This window comes from Hypanus sabinus, chromosome 5 (genome assembly GCF_030144855.1).
Source record: "Hypanus sabinus isolate sHypSab1 chromosome 5, sHypSab1.hap1, whole genome shotgun sequence".
Classification (NCBI taxonomy): Eukaryota; Metazoa; Chordata; class Chondrichthyes; order Myliobatiformes; family Dasyatidae; genus Hypanus; species Hypanus sabinus.
Window position 1 is genome coordinate 87,287,977 of NC_082710.1, and position 14,598 is coordinate 87,302,574.

Below are 14,598 nucleotides of genomic sequence, written 5' to 3' on the forward strand. Positions count from 1 at the left end.
CACACTAATCCTGAGACACCAGGCAAGGTCATTTGATTCCAAACAATTGGTTTATTGATATTACAGAATGTTTCTGTTGTGCTTTCCACTCATTCACCTCTCCCTTTACCCTTGCCCTGCTCCCTTCCCTTTTTCAGTCCATGATAGAGACCCATATCAGAATCAGGTTTATCATGATGTTTTTTTGGGTGGGCAGCACATAAAAATTACCACAGTACTGTGCAAAAGTCTTAGACACCCTAGCTATACATATGTATGTAGGACTCTTGTACAGTACTGTGGAAATTAATTTATCAGATTAGACTTCCTCCAATTTGAGACAGAAAGCCTACTTTGTAAGTAAATGTATTATGTTTCCATCCAACTTTGCCATGCAGTGTTCATGAGGGAAGGAAGAACTAATACACGCTAAGAGAAGGTTTCTAATGATGAACAAACAGAGCAGGTAAATAATTGGATATCCCCAGGCCATGTTCGATTTCCTCCCATTAATGAAGACTGATGCACTGTTGGTCATGCTAACAATCAGAGAGTTCAGATGTCACTAAGTATCTGATGTCTCACATCTGTTTTACATTCAGGAACCTTTCTAATGAAATAGTAGAAATTTTTTTTTTGAAAATGGTGAGTCATGAGGGGCTTTGCAAGAACAAATAGTGTATAAGTACTTGGGTCTTCACTATTTAAAAATATCCACAGGGTTCTTAGTTCTTTTGACTCACACAAGAATTGTAATAAGGAAACTCAGTGTGGAGTTGAGTTGAGTAAGATGCAAAGCACGGTTATTATTGGAGTCTTCTACAAACTATAAAGGGTTTTATTGGATCTCCATGGAAAAGATATTTAGACAAGTGGTTGGAATCTAGAACCAAAAGTAATTGCTATAACTTGGTCACAAATCTATCCAGTAGAGAATACAGAAAATCTTCCTTCCCTAGTAAATGAGTAGAATGCTGTTGTGGATCATTCTGGTGTTATGATATTATAAATACTACAATGATGGATTTACTAAAGTGAGAACCAGTCTTTGGGAAATAAAACCTATGCACAATTTAACGGACATTCTGATACTGCCTCATTGAAAATACTCAGAGAAAGAATTTATGCCTGTTCCTGCCATTAGCAGATTGTTAAAATGTATCCCTGCCACTTAACGGTTCAGGACAGTTTTGTCACACATTCATGGCCCGTCTTTCAACACTGTAACAAAAGGTATACTTTTTCAGCAGTTCATGCTCACAGAGGCTTTTAAACAGACACCAAAGGGGTTTTGCCATTTGGGATGTAGTGCCATTGTAAATTTGTAACCCTATAAATCTACCTGACTATATCCCAAATGTTAATTTTAAGTGATTATACAATTGAAACTGGAGTTAGTCATTGTTTTTTATCTTTGTGTTGAAGAAGTATAAAGCACCATGTTATCATACAAAACAGCAGGATTATGTTAAATTCTCCTGGACTCTCCCCCGAAGGTTCGCAGTGTGAAAAGAAACCCACTCCAGGATCCCTTCTCTCCTGCACAGCTCATAACTATCCAGTTTTCTTACATCCACGTGTCTTTGTAAGAGACTTTAAATTCTCTGAGCAAACACGAGGAAATCTGCAGATGCCGGAAATTCAATCAACAACACACGCAAAATGCTGGTAGAACACAGCAGGCGAGGCAGCATCTATAGGGAGAAGCGATGTCAACGTTTCGGGCCAAGACCCGCGTTAACCTGTACCACCACCAGGCAGTAATTTCCAGGCATCCACCACTCTGTGTAAAAAAAAAAAATTACCTCTGACATCTCCCTTAAACTTCCCTTGACTTACTTCTTAAATTTCTAATTAATTAATTATTTTTTAACTTTGGATATACAGCACAGAGATAGGCCCTTCAGACTTAATAAGTTCACACTGCCCAATTACACCCATTTAACCAATTAACCTACTAACCGGAGCACCCAGAAGGTCACAGGGAGAAATTGTAAATTCATTACAGACAGTGGTGGGAATTGAACCCCTGTTGCTGGCACCGTCAAACAGCACGCAAACTGCTCCTCTACCACGCTGCTTTCTTAAATGTGTGTCCTCTGACGTTGGGAAAAAGGTGCTTAGCTGTGCACTCCAGCCATGCTTCTCATTATCTGATACAACTCTGTTAATTCACCTCTCATCCTCTGTTGCCCCGAAGAGAAAAGCCAGATCTCATTCAGTTTTTCTTCATTAGACATGTTCTCTAATCCAGACAGTTTTCAGGGAAATTTCCTCTGCATCCTCTCTAAAGTCTCCACATTCTTCCTGTTTTTATGACATCTTTCCTAAACTGAGTTGAGGAGATTAGTGAGATGAAGTGGGGCCATGTTTGCATGGAACCATAGAAAACCTGCAGCACAATACAGGCCCTTCAGCCCACAATGCTATACTGAACATGTTCTTACCTTAGAAATTACCTAGGGTTACCCATAGCCCTCTATTTTTCTAAGCTCCATGTACCTATCCAAGAGTCTCTTAAAAGACCCTTGAAAAATGGCATGGGCCAGTTGACGTTATCTCTAAACATATTAATTAAAAATCTCCATCAACACTATGGATCTGCAAATTTGGACTTAACAGAAGACAGTCTATAGATGCTGGAAATCATGAGCAACACACTCAAAAGGCTAGAGGAACTCAGGATATCACGCACTATCAAAGGAGGAAAACAAATAGTTAATGTTTCGGGCCGTGACTCTGGACAACAGAATTGGATTGAAATAGCTTCAGAAAATAACTAATTATCAAAGTCCTAAGGTTCAAAATACAATTTACTATCAAAGTATTTATACATTATACAGCCTTGAGAGTTGTCTCCTAACAGACAGCCACAAAACAAAGAAATTCAGAATTAAACCCCATTTATATGAAGAAAGACTGTCTAACACCCAATAAGCAGAGAGTAAAAAAAAACACACCATGTCCATGTGAAAATTAAAGAATAAAATAACCCATAAGAAAGACTGTTGAACACCCAATGTACAATGAAAAAAAGACATCATGCAAACAATAATCAAAAGCAAATAGTGTTTCTGAATTGAAGTCAGCAAGAATGTCCCATAGTTCTGCAAAAGCTGAATGAATATCACGGAACATCAATCTTAATCAGTTATACCTCGCCTTGTGACCCACATCCTGACCTTTCTGACACCTTGACCTTTTTAATTTGGTCCAGCTCCATCTAAGCATTGGGTTGTGCTGCTTTGAGCAGCAATCTGAACTGGCCCATACCCTGCCTTAGGCCTCAACACCCTGACTTTTTCAATCTGGCCTGATTCTTAACTCTCCTTCTGAACAACAGGTTCTGCCAGTTGGATACGCCGGACTTCACTGCTTCTCCATCGGCACATCATGCTCAGTCGTGTCTGGCACCCGACCCCCACATCTTTGACTCGGTATGTACCTGATCTTTCATGCTCTTCCACACTCTCGGCGACAGGCCTGCCTCCTTGCCATCAAATCCAAAGGGAAGCTATAGACTATTACTTGTGATAATCATTTGTCAGGAAACGCATGGTTAACAAAGTATTTCCAAAACTATGTACAATTTTATACTTATACAAAGGGGAAAACTTGTTTTTTTTTGTAATGCTGTGAACCAAACTTCATCATTTTCTCACAATGCTAGAAAAAAATTATGGACCTAAATGTTTGAGAGTACCCTTCATTGGAGTATCAGGATGTCATTGATCACTTCATTTGCTGATATTCAGATGAAGACTTTAGTTCAGAGCTTGAGTATGAGTGACCAAATCGTACATGGTTTCAGCATCTTTGAAACTTCAGTCCAGATGGTCAGCACCCAGAGATTCCACCAAGAGCGTAAAGGTATCGAGGGCCGAGTTTGGCTGGTGGGTGAAATTGGCAGTATTTGCATGGTGTAGAGGCTGATTAGGAATGCAGCTCAGGAGTGACAGAGTTGGATTTTGGGGAGTGAGTGTCAATGCTATGCAAGGTGGTGAAGGAAGATGCCAAAGGAAATCAGTAGACATTTTGATCCAAGACCCTTCATCCAAACTGTTTGTTCTCCTCCATAGATGTTGCCTGATCTGCTGAGTTCCTCCAGCATTTTGTGTGTTACTCTGGATTTTCAGCATCTACAAAATCTCTTGCTTTCAGGAATGGTGCAGAAATCACACTTAGGTACATGAGTGATGTCTAGGAATGCCTGGTTAAAGTTTCAAAGAGATTGAAACTGATGTGAAAATGGCCATCATTGATTTTCAGTCCAGAAAATATTGATTTTAAATTAATTGATTTTTGTTTCTTCTATGCAATCATTTATTAAATCAGTGAGTCAGTTTTATTGAAAGGAATTTAGCCTTGTTCCTTCTCAGCAACAAATACACTACCTCACATAGAAACAATGAGAACAGGGATAAAGGCATAAAACATCCTCAAGACTAATCTTACAAAATGATATGCATAGATGAACTTGTAAATCCTGACACCGACCACACTAAACACCGATCTATATTCCATAGGAGCTTGTAGACAATAATTCACCTTTAATCTAGAAAATATCCTGAGGAACTTTGGACAAACATAATCAAATGAGAAATCACCAAAACAAAAACATTCAGAAGGTGCCTGAAAATCTGGCCAGAATCTTACTTGTTTCAGAAAATCCAAAGTCAGAAAGAGTAAAAGAGTGGGTGGCATAGAGAAAGGGGGAGTGGCAGGGGAAAGGAGGGAAGTGAGAGGGTGTAGGAAAAGCAGATTAAATTGCAAAATAGATTTTAAAGAAAAAGTAAGTTCCATTTGTTTTCTTTTTTATTTGATCATTTCACTCAGGTTGAAGTTACAGTCATTCTGGTGAAGGAGAGGTAGGAAATTCCAGGCTTCAGACCCCAGAATAATGAAGGAAGGATGAGATCTTTTCTGCCTACGATGCTGTGTGTCTTACACTCAGAGAGGAACCAAGTGTGGGACTGGGACTGTCTAAACAGCTGGTATTCCCAGTGAAAGACTACACTCTGGAATTATTGAAGAACTGAGTGAGCAGCCAATGGAAAAGGGCTGATGAGTCTTTGTATTTTGCCAGTTAGTGGGAGCTTCCTGCCCACCATACTGGTCCATTAGTTTGTTACTAACAAAAATAATCCTGACAGTTGACAAACACAGATCAATAAAAAGATCGGCCGTCGATCTCGGCTGCCCCAGCGACCCAGGGCATAATGAAAACCCGGACTCCAGCACCATCACCGCGTGTTCCAACGGCCATGGTTTGGCCTCGGCCGTCGATCTCGGCTGCCCCAGCGACCCAGGGCATATTGAAAACCCGGACTCCAGTGCCATCAACGCGGGTTCCAACGGCCATGGACAGCTTCAAAGTGATTGTGCAACCACTGACTGCGACTCCAGCCTTGAACTCCAGGCCGGGTCTTCACATGCTGCGATTGTGTCTCCCATCTCCCCTTCCCCCACCACCACTTTGCAATCCCATCTCCCTCAGATCCCATCGTCAGCTCCTGGGCCCTCAGAGGCTCCATCTTCCTCTCACCTCAACACTTCCCTCTCCACTGACACTACCAGCCTCCCTCCCCCCTCTGATCCCATCTCTCATCCGTGCCGGGTCTTTACCATTCCCTCCGACCTTCAACTCTCTGAGGCAGAGCGCTCTGTCCTCAGTAAGGGCCTCAGCTTTGTCCCCCTTCGCCCACACCTCAGTGAGTTCCGCGTACGCCATGACACTGAACTCTTCTTCCGCCGGCTCCATCTCCAAGCTTACTTCTTTGACAAGGACTCTCCTACCCCCACCAATGACCCCTTCTCCCATCTTCAACCTCCTCCTCTTCATGGACACCCCGCTCTGGTCTTCTACCTGCTCTGGATCTCTTTATTGCTAATTGCCGACGAGACATCAACCGTCTTGACTTCACCGCACCCTGTTCCAATTCCAACCTCACTCCTTCCGAATGCTCTGCTCTCCGCTCCCTCCGCACCAATCCCAACCTCACTATAACACCCGCTGATAAGGGGGGAGCTGTTGTTGTCTGGCGTACTGACCTCCTCCTGGCCGAGGCACAGCGACAACTCTCTGATACCTCCTCTTATTTAGCCCTTGATCATGACCCCACTAAGGAGCACCAGGCCATTGTCTCCTATACCATCACCAACCTTATTAGCTCTGGGGATCTCCCATCCACTGCCACCAACCTCATAGTTCCCACACCCCGCACTTCCCATTTCTACCTCCTACCCAAGATCCACAAACCTGCCTGTCCAGGTAGACCCATTGTCTCAGCTTGCTCCTGCCCCACAGAACTCATTTCTGCATAGCTTGACACTGTCTTATCCCCCCTTATTCAATCTCTTCCCACCTATGTTCGTGACACTTCTCATGCTTTGAAGTTTTTCAATGATTTTAAGTTCCCTGGCCCCCACCGTCTTATTTTCACCACGGATGTCCAGTCCCTATATACCTCCATCCCTCACCGAGATGGTCTCGAAGCTCTTTGTTTTTTTTTGGATTCCAGACCTAACCAATTCCCCTCTACCACCACTCTCCTCCGTCTAGCGGAATTAGTTCTTACTCTCAATAATTTCTCCTTTGTCTCCTCCCACTTCCTCCAAACCAAGGGTGTAGCCATGGGCACCCATATGGGTCCCAGTTATGCCTGCCTTTTTGTTGGCTTTGTGGAACAGTCCATGTTTCAAGTCTATATGGGTATCCGTTCCCCTCTTTTCCTTCACTACGTCGACAACTGCATTGGCGCTGCCTCCTGCACGCATGCTGAGCTCGTCAACTTCATTAACTTTGCCTCCAACTTTCACCCTGCCCTCAAATTTACCTGGTCCATTTCCAATACCTCCCTCCCCTTTCTTGATCTTTCTGTCTCCATCTCTGGAGACGGCCTATCTACTGATATCTACTATAAGCCTACAGACTCTCACAGCTACCTGGACTATTCCTCTTCCCACCCTGTCTCTTGCAAAAAGGCTATCCCCTTCTCACAATTCCTCCGTCTCCGCCACATCTGCTCTCAGGATGAGGCTTTTCATTCCAGGACGAAGGAGATGTCTTCCTTTTTTAAACAAAGGGGCTTCCCTTCGTCCACCATCAACACTGCTCTCAAACGCATCTCTCTCATTTCCCACACATCTGCCCTCACCCCATCCACCCGCCACTCCACTCGGGATAGGGTTCCCCTTGTCCTTACCTACCACTCCACCAGCCTCCAGGTCCAACGTATGATTCTCCGTAACTTCCGCCACCTCCAAAGGGATCCCACTACCAAACACATTTTTCCCTCCCCCCCTTTCTGCTTTTCGCAGGGATTGCTCCCCTACTCGACTCCCTGGTCCACTCATCCCCCCCATCCCTTCCCACCGATCTCCCTCCTGGCACTTATCCTTGTAAACGGAACAAGTGCTACACCTGCCCTTACACTTCCTCCCTCACCACCATTCAGGGCCCCAAACAGTCCTTCCAGTTGAGGCGACACTTCACCTGTGAGTCGGCTGGTGTGGTATACTGTGACCGGTGCTCCAGGTGTGGCCTTTTATATATTGGTGAGACCCGACGCAGACTGGGAGACCGTTTCGCTGAACACCTACGCTCAGTCCGCCAGAAAAAGCAGGGTCTCCCAGTGGCCACACATTTTAATTCCACGTCCCATTCCCATTCTGATATGTCTATCCATGGCCTCCTCTATTGTCAAAATGAATCCAAACTCAGGTTGGAGGAACAACACCTTATATACCGGCTGGGTAGCCTCCAACCTGATGGCATGAACATTGACCTCTAACTTCCGTTAATGCCCTTCTCCCCTTCTTACCCCATCCCTGACATATTTAGTTGTTTGCCTGTCCTCCATCTCCCTCTGGTGCTTCCCCCCCCTTCTCCTGAGGCCTCCCATCCCATGATCCTTTCCCTTCTCCAGCTCTGTATCACTTTCACCAATCACCTTTCCAGCTCTTAGCTTCATTCCACCCCCTCCGGTCTTCTATCATTTCGCATTTCCCCCTTCCCCCACTACTTTCAAATCTCTTACTATCTTTCCTTTCGGTTAGTCCTGGCAAAGGGTCTCAGCCCGAAACGTCAACAGTGCTTCTCCCTATAGATGCTGCCTGGCCTGCTGTGTTCCACCAGCATTTTGTGTGTGTTGTTGTTTGAATTTCCAGCATCTGCAGATTTCCTCGTGTTTGCTCAATAAAAACTCCTTCTTTTGTTTGGGGATTCAGAGTGATGGGAACCAGTATGATAGAGCTGAGGATGAGCCAACATATTTACAAGAAGATGATAGGTGTAGCATGAATGTAAGGAAGAATACGCCAATAATTGGGTACAAATGCAGACAGAGTGAAGAGTTAAATTGTACTACAGAGTGAAAACCCAAAAGGACAAAGTTTGCAGGACTGAAGGTGCTGCATTTAAATGCACCTAGCAGTTGGAATAAGGTGGACGAACTTGTGGTGCAGCTGGAGATTGGTTGGCATCACTGAGTCGTGGCTGAAAGAAGGCCATAGTTGGGAGTTTAACCTTAACGGATCTACTTTGTATTGAAAGGACAGGCAGGAAGGCATAGGCGGTGGTGTGGCTCTGTTGGTAAGAGGTGAAGTTACATCTTTAGAGAGAGGTGACATAAGGTTGGAGAATGCTGAACCTTTGTGGATGGAGCTAAGAAATTGTGAGTGTAAAAAAAACCATTATGAGAATCATGTGTAGGCCAAGGTGTCGGGTTGAGATTGCAAAGGGAGCTGGAAAAGGCATGGAATAATGACAATGACACAATTATAATGGGGGACTTCAATATGCAAGGGGATTGGGAAAATCAGACTGGTGTCACATTGCATGAGTGGGAATTTGTTCAATGACTATGAGATAGCTGTTTAGAGCAGCTTGTGCTTGAGCCTACTCGGGAAAGGCTATCTTAGATTGGGTGTTGTGTAATAACCCAGATCTTATTAGGGAGCTTAATGTAAAGGAACCCTTAGGAGCCAGTGATCATAATATGATTGAGTTTATACTGCAGTTTGAGAGAGAGAAGCATAACTTACATGTATCAGTATGACAATGGAATAAAGGGAATTACAGAGGCATGAGACAGGAGCATGCCCAGGTGGATTGGAGGAGGATACTGGCAGGGATAACTGCAGAGCAGAGATGGCTGAAGTTTCTGAGAATAGTTCACAGTAACTCCTTTGCTTCATCTTCGGAAACAGCTCTATTTCAATCTTTGATATCTTTTTTTTCCCTTTTCAAGGTTCTTTTGAAGACCCTCACCTGGAGTTAAACTCTTTGCGAGAATGGTACCCACTCTCAGGGCCTCATGACCGGCCGCTTTTTGATATCCCAATGACGTGGCCTGGAAGACTAGCGCGCCATGAGGGTGCTGGACTTCTGTGGCTCTAGAGTTATGCTGATTCAAGGCCAGTGCCTCTAACTGAGGTGTCGTGGGAGAACCCAGAACATTGAGAGCAGCGGGTTAGCTGCCATGGGTTGTGTGTCCAGAGACCTGTGTCCTGGGACTGACTCTCTGGGCACAGAGCTCGGAAAAAGTGATGCAATAGACTTTTAACATTATAAATCAGCGAGCTGTTTGCTATGTCTCCCCTCTTGCTCTTTTTTCCCTTATTAGTGGGGAGAGAGAGAGCCTGTGGTATGTCGAATTATTGGGTGAACGATTAGTCTTTAAGGTATTGCAAGTCTGTGTCTTTAATGATACTTTGCTGCACACTCGAGTACTCAGTAGAGGGCGCTGATGTTTTCCTGCCGGTGGTGGAGGTGGGGGGTCATTGCCTTGCTGCTGTTTGTCCGTGGGAGGAGGGAGTCTGGGGGAGCTTTGGGGTTCTAATATTTAACTGTCATTCATTCTTTGGGGCACTCTGTTTTCATGGATGTTTGTGAAGAAAAAGTATTTGAAGATGTATATTGTATACATTTCTCTGACATTAAATGTAATTACTGAACCTGTTGAACAAGGCACAGGATTGTTAAGTCCCACAGAGAAAGAAGTTCTCAAATGGGAGCGGTAGATAACCATGGCTGACAAGGAAAGATAAGGACTGCATAAAAGGCAAAAAAAGGCTATATAAGGTAGCAAAAGTGAGTGGGGAGTTGGATGATTTGGGAAGTTTTTAAAATCCAATAAAAGGCAACTTAAAAAAGCTATAAGAGGGCAAAGATGAAATATGTGGGCAAACTAGTCAATAATATAAAGCAAGATACCAAAAGTTTAGTCAGTTATATAAAGAGTAGAAGAGAGGTGAGAGTTGATTTTGAAACATTGGAAATTGTTGCTGGTGAGGTAGTGCTGGGGTATAAAGAATTGGCAGATGAACTTAATGGGTACTTTGCATCTGTCTTCACCGTGGAAGACACAAGCAGTGTGCCAGAGATCCGTGAACATCAGAGAGCAGGAGTGAGTGCCATTACAAAGGAAAAAGTACCAGGCAAACTGAAAGGCCTTAAGGTGGATAAGTCACCTGGACCAGAAGGAATACATCCCAGAGTCCTGAGAGAGGTTGCTGAAGAGATAATAGATGCATTGGTCATGATCTTTCAAATATCACTTGACTCTGGCATGGTCCCCGAGGACTGGAAGATTGCAAATATCACGCCACTCTTTAAGAAGGGAGGAAGGCAAAAGAAAGGAAATCATAGGCCAGTTAGCCTAATCTCTGTGGTTGGGAAAGTGTTGAGGTCTATTATTAATGATGAGGTGTCAAGGCACTTGGAAAATAATGATAAGTCAATTTTGTTATGGTTTCTGTCAAGGGAAATCTTGCCTGACAAATCTGTTAAGAGTTTTTTGAGGAAGTAACAAGCAGGGTGGACAAAGGAGAGACAGTGGATCTCATTTATTTGGATTTTCAGAAGCAGCTTCATAAGGTGCCAGACATTGAGGCTGCTTAACAAGATAAAATCCTGTGATGTTACAGGATAGATACTGGCATGGAAGGAGGAATGGCTGACAGGCCAGGGGCAGTGAGTGGGACTAAAAGGGGCATTTTCTGGTTGGCTGCCAGAGACTAGCGGTGTTCCTCAGCGCTCAGTATTGGGACCGTTACCTTTCACATTTCACAGGTTGAGTCTGTGGTAAAGAAGGCAAATGTCATGTTGGCATTTATTTCAAGGGGAATAAAATATAAAAGCAAGGTGATAATGCTGAGGCTTTATAAGAAACTAGTCAGGGCACACTTGGAGTATTGTTAACAGTTTTGATCCCCATATCTCAGAAAGGATGTGTTGTCAATGCAGAGATTCTAGAGGAGGTTCACGATGATGATTCTGGGAATGAAGTGGTTAATATATTAGGAGGGTTTGGCAATTTGGGCCTGTACTCACTGGAATTTAGATCTCATTGAAACCTACTGAAACCTACCAAGGGTGGATGTGGAGAGGATGTTTCCTATGGTGGGGATATCCAAAACTAGAGGGCACAGCCTCAAAAGAGGGCAACCCTTTAGAACAGCTGTAAGGAGGATTTTTTTTGCCAGAGAGTGGTAAATCTGTGGAATTGTCTGCCACAGACTATGTTGTAGGCTAAGTCTATGGGTATATTTAAGGTGGAGGTTGATAGTTTCTTGATTGGTCTGGGCACCAAAGGATATGGGGAGAAGGCAGTAGGTGTTTGGGTTTGTGTGGGATCTGGGATCAGCCATGATGGAATGGTGGAACAGACTCAATGGACTGAATGGCCTAATTCTGCTCCTATGTCTAATGGTCTTATGGTATTATAGAGTCATAGAGTACACAAACAGACCCCTCGACACAACCTTCTCTAATATTTCCATCTAAGCTAATTACGTTTGTCTACATTTGGCCCATATCCTTCTGAATCCTTTTTATCTCCATACATATCCAAGTGCATTTTAATATGGCTAATGTACCTATCTCAACCATCTCCTCTAATGGCTCATTCCATACATGTACTACTCTGGTTAAAAAAAACCTCAGGTTCATATTAAATCTCATCCCTCTCACCCTAAATCAATGGTCTCTCATTCTTGATTTCTCAACCCTAGGAAAAAGGCTGTGCGCATTTACACTATCCATAAACACCTTGATATTATACATATCTATAAGGTCATCCCTCATTCTCTTACTGTCCACCAAAAAGATGTACCAACCTGCTCAACCTCTCTCCATAATTCAGTCCCTTGAGTCACTACAAAAGGCAGGGACTGGGTATTGATAGGGACAAGGCAGGGACTGGGTATTGATAGTGAATGATCAGCCATGATCTCAGAATGGCGGTGAAGACTCGAGGGGCCGAATGGTCTACTTCTGCACCTATTGTCTATTGTCTAAAATCATTATCTCAGCACTGAACTGATTCCATAACCCACGCACTCACTTTCACAGACTCTGCAACTCATGTTCTCAGTATTATTTACTTTTTTCATAATTTGCACAATTTGTCTACTTTTGCACATTGGCTGTTTGTCAGGTTTTGTTTATGTATAGTTTTTGATAAATTCTATTGTATTTATTTATTTTCCTGTGAAACATTCAAGAAAAAAATATTCTTCAGGGAGTATATGGTAACATACATAGCTCAATAATAAATTTACTTTGGACTTTGAACATAGCCGAACAAAAATAATGAAAGCCTATCAATGATCTTTACACAAAACTTATGTTACTTTAGCCTGGGTTCAAAACCAGTTGTTATATTTTGATGAATGGTCTCAGATTGAAATATCGACCATTCCTTCATTTCCATAGATGTTGCCTGTCCTGCTGAGTTCTTCCAGCATTTTGTGTGTGTTGTATTTTGAAACTGTTTTATTTTGGATTAAAATATACAGGAATAAAGGTACAATTCCAGATGAGATTTACATGGGGTCCGATATTAACTGTAACTCTACAATGGAGCGGTACAGTGGATGAACTTGAGTTTTTTTTTTGTGTGGCAATGGGATGGGAGGTAGTTGTATTTAATGCATAAATCTATGTAAGGCTGGGTCACATTAAAACTACAGGAATCTCTCATCAAACTGGCTTCTTGTTACAGAGAACCGAAAGCAGCTGCTTCAAATTTGCATGGGAGGAGTTTGTGTCAATAATTGGTCCCAGTATTCAAAAGCTCACAGCAAATAGTGCAACAGGAACTCTCAAGTGTCAGAGTTCAGGCCCTCCCAGTTTTAGACCTCAGAGAAGCCTGCAGTCAGGTTCAAAGGCAGCTCTTGCAGTGCCTCACCCTTGGCTGACAGCACGAGAAGTCGGCAGCCCAAGGCAGGGAAATTTATTCTCTTTTTTTGCCACAGCGGAAGAACGAAAGCTTCTGGCCAGTTAAGAGGAGGTGAGTTTCTGTGTGGGAGCTTTTGCTTCGGAGCAAGTTTGTTTCATTTTCTTTTGGAGACTCTTCCTGACTTTATGAAGTACTTTCCGTCTTAATAAGTTTCTGGCGGTTGTGAGTAATATTTTTAGTCTAATGTGGGCACTCTGAAAGATATCAGCATTACCTGTTTAATTAACAACAGAAGAAAGAGTATAATTTAAGTGAATTTCCCAAGGGTGGTGGGTGTACTATACACATCTAAGCTGTGTGGCCGTAGGGAGCTTTACTTTAAATTCACAACAGTGTTGTTGTCACGGTATTTAATGTTCACTAGAACCTTCGGGGATTTTGCCAGTCATAATGTATTTAATTCCTTGAACTCGCGGTAGTTTGATTCTTTTTAGAGATTTATTCCTCTAGCGTGCTAGTTGCAAGCGCTTTAGTTCAGTGCATGACCCCCATGTGTTGCCAGCCGGCTGGTAATTGAGAAGTTTCTCCCTCCAACAGTACATTCTGTTCTTTTCGAGTGCACTGTCCTGTCTGGCCAGTACTATGTTGAGCAGTTGTTTAAAGGTACAGCTGTGCAGGGAAACGAAATCATCTGTGCTTCAAACCCGTAAAATAACACTGCACTTGAGGAGGTCCTTCCCATTACATCTGCTCCAGTTCTTCTATGGAGCAATCCTGTTCACCACGTTTCAATCAGTACTTTCACTGTGTCCTGGGCTAGAAAATTCTGAACCTTCCATAGCTAGATGCAAAAAGTGAACTTTTCTGGGTGTGCTTGCCCTGTGGTAGTGTGTACCAAACATCTAGGCCCTGACAGCTTTAGATGAAGTAAAGTTGGGGAAAACAGAACTTCATCTTGCCTTGAAGCTGGGAAATGGCTTCAGATTATAAGACATATGAGCAGCATTAGGCCATTCAGCCCATCAAGTCTGCTCTGTTATTTGATTTTGCTGATTTATTATTCCCCAAGCCCATTCTCCTGTCTTCTCCCTATAACCTTTGGCACCCTTGCTAATCAAGAAACTATCAATTTCCACTTTAAATGTACTCGATGGACTTGGCCTCCACAGTTGTTCATGGGAGTGAATTCCATACCACCCTCTATCTGAAGAAATCACTCATCTCTGTTCTAAAGGGACATCCTTTTACTCTGAGGCTGTGTCCTCTTGTCCAAGACTCCCCCACTATATGAAATGTGATTTCCTTGCCCATTCTATCTGGGCCTTTCAATATTTAATAGGTTTTGATGAATCAGCACGCGATGTGAAATTTGTTAACTTAGCAGTAGCAGTTCAATGCAATGCATAATCTAACAGAGGAAGAAGTAATAATAAAC

The 14,598-nt window shown here is 43.2% G+C and overlaps 1 protein-coding gene across 2 annotated transcripts in view; it reads left to right on the forward strand.

Annotated features, from left to right (window-relative positions):
* The first annotated feature begins 13,099 nt into the window (after positions 1 to 13,099).
* gypc (glycophorin C (Gerbich blood group)) overlaps positions 13,100 to 14,598 on the forward strand; it is a 156,451-nt gene continuing 154,952 nt past the window's right edge. The window contains exon 1 of one of the 2 annotated variants that reach the window (XM_059970201.1): positions 13,100 to 13,274. The gene's annotated coding sequence lies outside the window, so the exon portion shown is untranslated. The remainder of the gene's footprint in view (positions 13,275 to 14,598) is intronic. The other variant, XM_059970200.1, reaches the window with a different exon arrangement.